The sequence below is a fragment of the Fukomys damarensis genome, unplaced genomic scaffold (genome assembly GCF_012274545.1).
Source record: "Fukomys damarensis isolate Sample0158 unplaced genomic scaffold, DMR_v1.0_HiC HiC_scaffold_28, whole genome shotgun sequence".
Lineage (NCBI taxonomy): Eukaryota > Metazoa > Chordata > Mammalia > Rodentia > Bathyergidae > Fukomys > Fukomys damarensis.
The window spans coordinates 2,318,010-2,325,313 of NW_022900940.1; the positions used below are offsets into that span (position 1 = coordinate 2,318,010).

Below are 7,304 nucleotides of genomic sequence, written 5' to 3' on the forward strand. Positions count from 1 at the left end.
AAAAAAAAAAAAAAAAAAAAAAAAAAAAAGAGAGAGAGAGAAAAGTAAGCAAACATAGACTTGATCCTCAACCATAATTCGAAGTTGTTTTGGCTCTTGCTGACTAATTTTCTCCATTATTCTAGGAATTAGGACATGTAGAATAACTGCTGCAGGCAGCTGTCACCTATCACAGGAAGGGAGCAGCAACCCTCTCAGAGGCCCTTTGGTGACTCGGCCTTCAGCAAGTAGCATTCTGGCCTTTTGTTTTCAAGCATTAGAAATCTGATTGTCTGGCTTTCAAAGTGTGTGGCAGCTCCCTGGACACTCCCATTCTGCCTGGGTTTGACAGAGCTCTTAGGTTCCAAAGTCAGCTGCTCATGAGTTTTGCAGTTTGTCACAACCCACCAGAACAGGTTTCTTTGATTTTTGATATCAGTTCAAATGGAAATAGATGCCCAGATTTCATTTGAGTGGTTTTACCATTTAAAATAGTTTAAAAAAATTAATTTGAAGGTCGGGGATTTAGCTCAGTGGTTCTGCTGCCTGCCTTGCAAGTGCAAGGTCCCGAGTTTGATCTCCAGTACCAAAATTTTTTTTTTAATTTGAAAAGTAATATTTCAGAGATATTATTGAAATGAAATACCTCTGTCGGGTGCTATTCAAACTTGTGGGAACTCAGGCTTGAAAAGTTTTGTATTTTGGTTCTGGGATATAGTTTTCCATATTATGGGCTTAATGACTCATTTTATTTTATTTTATTTTTATTTTTAATTTTTTATTTTTTTGGTACCGGGAATCGAACTTGGGCCCTTGCACTTACAAGGCAGGTGCTGGAACCACTGGCCCTTAAAGACTTATTGTTTTAAATAAGGATCCATTTGCAATGACAGCATGTATTTATTCAGGAGCTATTTTAGCTCCAAATTTCCATAATATTCATTCACAGATACTAAAAAAAAAGCCTTTTAGCACCCCAAAATCTGGGCTGAGAAAATATTTCTAAGGCATTGTTGCTGCTTTGACAAGATCTGATGGTGGTGATGATGATGATAGTCATAGCAATAGTATTGATAGATGACACTTACAGATCACTTACTATGTCTCAAAAACTGTCAGGCACTTCCCACCTACTAATTAATGTGATCATGGCAATACTTTTATATCCCATCTTACAGATCAGGAAACTGGGCTCAGAGACTTTAAAGGACTTGACAGAGTAGTAGAGCTGATTTCAGGAACTCTTTACTAAAATTTCTTTCTTATTTTAGTCTCTTAACAAAGTTGTAAGTTAGAAGCATTAGTAGCCAAATGTTCCAGCTGAGAAAAAAAAGGCTCTGACAGTGTAGGTAACTTCTCCAAGGTCAGACAAATTATAATAACAGCAGATCTGGGATTGGGAACAACAAAACCTATATCGTTGCATTCAAGGTTAAATTAACTCCTGCTAAAGTGCCTTGATGTCTAACAAAAGAGACATTGTCATTAACATGGAGAATGTCTGGGTAACAACACATACATGCACACACACAAACACACACACAACACCTTAAAATTGTTGAAATCATAAAGCACTTTTGTATGGATTAGAAGTGAGTGAGTTTAGGAAAGTTATTCTCTTAGGTGATGGTAGAGAGCAGGCAGATGGAATGGAAGGTTTTTGAAAACATCTCATTATCATCCAGCAGGTGTGTACCTTGGGGCACCCTCAGTAGGTAAGATGGTGTCTGGGGATCATAATGAATACATACTGTACTTCTTTCACTAAATGTTCCCTTCTATCTACAATGTTCTCCTGAGAGCTGAGGGATTCAATAACAGGTGCTCAAGGATCTTTCTTATTAAAGCAAAAGAATCGTGCCTTTTGTTGCCATAGATGCATTTCCTGTCCCTGTGCTCAGCAAGATCAAATCATAAGAAAAATGATCACCCAACCCACAAGCAAGGGGTACTGCAACCCAGGGTTGGATTTCTTGTGATTATAATTATAGAATCTTAGCTTCATCAACATCAAGTTTTACACACCACACTTCTTTCTCTTAATAACATTTATTTGAAATGAACACCTTTCAGCCTCAAGGCCACAACAATTATGTTCAGGTTGAAGAGCAATTAATTTCTACTTATGTTAGAGTAAACAAAATAAAGGATTGTCTCTGTTTTCCTTCCCTGCCTGCTTTTGGTTCTATGTTCACCACACGACCAATGAATTTTAAGCATTTTCTTTTGTCTTAAAATGAGCTTTGAATGAAAACTTTTTCATGCATAATTTGGGCTTGTATTCCATTGTCTTTAAGCAGCTATCCAAGGACTTGAATCATATGATTTTGTCTCATTTGTTCATTAATAATAGGACAAGAAGAAAGATAAACATGTCCCCTGCTTTTATGCAGTTTATAGTTTATGGATTTTTTTATCTTGCTCACTGCTATGTCATTGACTCTTAAAAATTGTTCAACAAATACTTGTTGAATAAATGTATATCCAGTAAGGTAAAGTAAGGTTTATAATAGAAGACTTACTAGAAGCTCATAGAAAGACACAATACTGGATTAATTTCCTCTGGGGAAGGGAATAAAAAGGTAAGGTGTAAATTCTCAAAAAATCTTCCTGGTGTTGTAGATCACAGCATGGCCTCCACTGTTAGGTAAATGTGGGTCCAGATCTGGCTTCCCCACTTGCCAGGCATGAAAGCACTGCAGGTGTCCCTCCCAAGCCTGTTTGTTTGTGTGTAATCTGAGAAGTTATGCATCATAGGATGCCCTTCATGACCAGCCCATGTTGGGCTCAATACCTATAATTGCCATGGACCTCGAAGGCTTAGTTGGGCTCTCACTGCACAAAATATACTATCGCTTTCAAGTGAAACTTTGAATTGGATTCAGTGTCTTAATGGAATCATGATGGAAGTCAATTGCTAAATACATCAATTAGAAAATAGAACTAAAAAGTGCAACCTCCCAATTCAAGACATTTTAAAATGTGACTTTTTAAAAAGTGTTTCTATTTCAGGCATCTAAATGGCTGGTATTTCCTTAAGCAAGGCAGAATTGTCTACTGTGCTGAGCTGCTTCTTAGCTTGTGATTTGGGACAAGCCAGTGGCCCTCCCTGAGCTTCAGTTTCCAAAGATATAAAATGGAAATAATAAAAATGTGTTTGCCTGGGATGTTCCTTGGTTCATCTCTTCATCCGTATTCATTGACCACTGGTTCTATGCAGAGTGCTGAGCTAGTCATATGGTGGAGGGATCTCTACTTGGTAGGAGCACATAGTAGGGAAGCAAGGAGAGGCAGACATGTGCAGGGGTTATGAGAAGGGAGGATAGTAAGTGCTGTGAGAGAGGGAGATGGCCAGGGCTATGGAATATGAAGAAATAGGGTCTTGGTTTAGCATGGGATTTGACGGAGAGGGAAGAGAGCATCGGATGTATTCTTCACTTTCTGGATCTCAATCCCAAGTTTACTATCTGCCGCTGTTTGTCAATGGAGCTTTCTTTCATTTCCATTTAGACAGCAAACAGTTCAACGCAATCCACAGCATGTTTTGTTGTTGTTCGTGATTATTCCAGTGATCTAATGAACTGAAACCAAACTATTCCTCAACAACAGGATATTTCTTGAATTTTTTTGAGGGGGGCAGCTTCCGACATTTTTGTGGCTCAGACATTATACCCTTACATCTAGGCTAAGTGCGTGATTCATTTCTTCCCTTAATCCTCCTTTGAAGAAAACAGTGTAGGAAAAATATAGATCGATGTAGCCTAGGTCAGAAGATGCAAAACTGTAAGCAGGAACAAGAGGCTAGAAAGTGAGATATGCTTGTTTCACACCTACCCAGTCCCTGCCTGTCCAAGGTAGGCAAAGGAAATTTAGACCCTTGTGTTCACCAGAGGAAAGAGGAGATAGAGCAGATCTTCAAGGGAGGCTCCACCTGAAAGACTGACTGCCAAGTTAGTGTTTATTCAAGAGGCACAACTTCTGTGATTTGAAGTGGAGGAAGGAGATACAAAGTAGCATTTCCTAGGTCTTATTAAAAAATCAAGAATGAGAAATGAGAAATACAACTGAGAAAGCTTGCTTCTACACTCCATGAGAATGATTTCTCCGGAGGATTTCAGGCACATCCCATAAAGGTCTATCACAATGTCGTTTACAAAGACTCTGGCAACTTTCCCCTATGTCCAAGAAGTTTCTTTAGTGATAGAAGACTCCTGCTGCTTATGTAGCCAGCTACACCATAAGCATCTTTCCAGAGACCAAGTTCACACAGACCTAAGAGTGGGTGGTTCTAGGTAGAGAAACTTGTGCAGAGAGTGCTAAGCAGACCTAGATTCTTTTTTGAGGGAGGGATAGGGTCAGGCCAATTTTAAAATCAAGGACTTTCTCAAGGAAAAAAATATAGTATGGACTTAAAAAAACACTTTTTGTAGCAATAAAGTTAGAAGTATTAGAGTTTCTGGTAGCTTTCTGACATTTCAAGCCTGGAAGTTACATCTTGCTTTTGAATTTAATGGTGATACTTCATTTCTTCCCCGCTGCTCTAATTCACTGTAGGTGGAAACCTCAAGGTTGTTCTTAGCTCAAAGGGTAACACAACTCTCAAAAGTTTATAAAGCTGTAAACTTTCCTATGATGAAAGTTCTAAAAACACATTTCAATTTTTTACCCTGTGCTTGGGATTTAAAAGACTGCTATTTTACTACCATTTAATTATCCGCCTTTCAGGTAACTATAATATTACACTTCTGCAACATCCTGGAGCTCTTTTTCTAACCATTCAATTACATGTATAGCAAGATTTTTACACTATTCTAATTAACAGGAGAACCAGGTAGAAGGCTTAATATTGGTTAAGAAATCATATGCAAAGGAACTGGGCATTTTTTTTTTTCCTACACTGTCGGGCAGGGGCTGAGTCTCAGATCCACACTCCTACAAAAAACATTATTGAGCTTGTTTTGCATCATGATAATTTCTGATAGGACAGGACAATATGTTGAAATTGAAGCTACTCTCAGATGACTATTGACCTTTATCATTTGTCATGGGGGAAGTCACTGAACCTCTCTGATTTCTTGCATCTCTCTTCAGTTGCTTGTATTATATGCTGTCCTTAGATGCAGGCTAATGTGCCCTGATTCATGTCTTGAGCTTGGGGGACCAGCTTTGGTTCTCTTTTGGTAGTACTCTTCCTCATGGGTTGGGAATCCTTGGGCTAAAGGCTGTATCCATCTAGAACACACAATGTGCTCTGGGCACTGGAGACCCTGGAATGCTCAGTACAGCTGGCTTTGAACCTGTTTCCAGATTCTCACTTTCATGAGTTCACTCTCTAAAGATCAGAAAGGATGCTAGGGAATGGTTACATGGAGGAACTTGAGTGTGAACTCTACCAGAGAGTAGGGCTCTGGGCCCTCCCAATCCTGCTCAGTCCTCCACAGTGCAGGCTGGAGCCACAGGTGGGGGCCGGGAGAGGGGACTTGGGGATCTCCACTTGTCCTCTGGCTTCAGGTCTTCGAGTGTTGGGGCAGGCTTGGTTAAATCTGTTAATGCTCTCCCTTTAGAAGTTAGTGGAGGGGAAATAGCCGGCAGGAAGGGCTGGCCTCATATATTTCAGTAACATATGCTTAAAGGGTAAGGAGTATGTTTAATGGTTGATTTCCTTGTTTTCAAACATGCTTACATGTTATAGTAATGCCAGCCTTAATGATTCATTCTTTTGGTTTAGTGTTGATTTTTTGCTGAATGTGAATAATTTTGGGGTCATACTGCTATGTCAGTATTATTCACTAGTAGCAATTAATATTTCTCTACACATTCATCTCACTAGCCAATCTTTGTTTGTGAATTACTAGGTGGAAGAATTTTAGAATTCTATGAATCTGCCAGGCGACAAACATATCGTAAACAAATAATAGTGAACATTAACAGCTATTGACTGTTTCCTATTAGCTAGGTTCTCGCATAAGCACCTTATGTTCACCATGTCATTCAATCTGTATAGAACCCACAAAGTATGTACTTTTTCTACTACCACATAGATCATTATATCTCAGAGTATAAATAATTTTCCCAAACTTCCAAATTAATAAGGGGCAGGAAAGGGCAGGACTTGAGCCTAGGTCTTCAGGAAATTTCCTTCTCATTGGCTTAAACATTATTTGTCACTATTTTGTGGTTGTTTGTGCAGAACTGAGGGTTGAACCCAGGGTTTCATATATGTTAGGCAAGCACTCTCCTACTACATCCCCAGCCTCCTCACTGGCTTAAAATTCCCACTTATCTGCATGTGTCTTGTATTAACCTAATTTACTGGTGCATGTTTCACGTGTCTCCCTTGTGCTATAGAAATTTAAAGTTGAATGTTAGACCATCTTATGTATAATAATTAATCTTTATTGTCCTATTACTATAATGGTCACATTCTAGACTCAGTAGCCCCTTTATATCAGTTTCTTATTCCTGATCATTAAGAGACTTGGGAGATTGCCAAAATTCAGATTAAAATATGTCTGCTGCATTTATTTAGTTAGTCACTGAAGTATTAAACTTACATCAAATAATTCCAAGGACAGTAATTTAAGAATTTTACATCATTCATTTAAGACATTATTATCTTTTCAAATATGTAGAGACTACAGAAATTTAAATGAGAAATACATATATAAAATTATAAAATATATTAACAGGAATAAATGGATCACTTATATTACAGCTAAAAATTACATTCTTAGAATATATAAAGAACTCATCTATAAATACAATGAATTATCTTTAATTTTAATTTATTTTTATACAATTTGCCTTTAAATGAATTTTCTCTTTTTGGAAAGAGGCCAGGTTTATCAAATTGTAGCCTGGTATCTAATCTGGTCCACAGCTTGTTTTTGCAAATAAAGTTTTATTAGAAGCCAACCAAGCTCAGTTGTTTATATATTGCTTGTGGTTGCTTTTGCACTACAACAGCAGAGTTAAGTGATGATAGTGATAGAGAGTATTTGATGTCTAAAGAATGAAATAATTTCTATCTCATCCTTTATTTTAGGAAAAGTTTGATAGCCTCTGCACTAAATAATTTATCCAAACTAAAGTACACGTTAATACATATTTTAATAGTACCATACAGTTCTGAATTTTTTAGGCTTTCCCAATGTACAAAAATACAGTTCTACTAAAATAATCTAGGGATTCTAAAATCCTCCACTAGTTTAAAAAGCATATTTTCTTTTATTGACAGTTGAATTTATTTTTAAAAAGATCACAAAATCAAAGTTATCTTAGTTCTATAGCTACTTTTTTTTTTTTTTTTTTTTTTTTTTTATTGT

The 7,304-nt window shown here is 37.4% G+C and overlaps 1 protein-coding gene across 3 annotated transcripts in view; it reads left to right on the plus strand.

Annotated features, from left to right (window-relative positions):
* Tafa1 (TAFA chemokine like family member 1) overlaps positions 1–7,304 on the plus strand; it is a 475,053-nt gene that overhangs the window by 83,522 nt on the left and 384,227 nt on the right. The gene's annotated exons all lie outside the window — the stretch shown is intronic.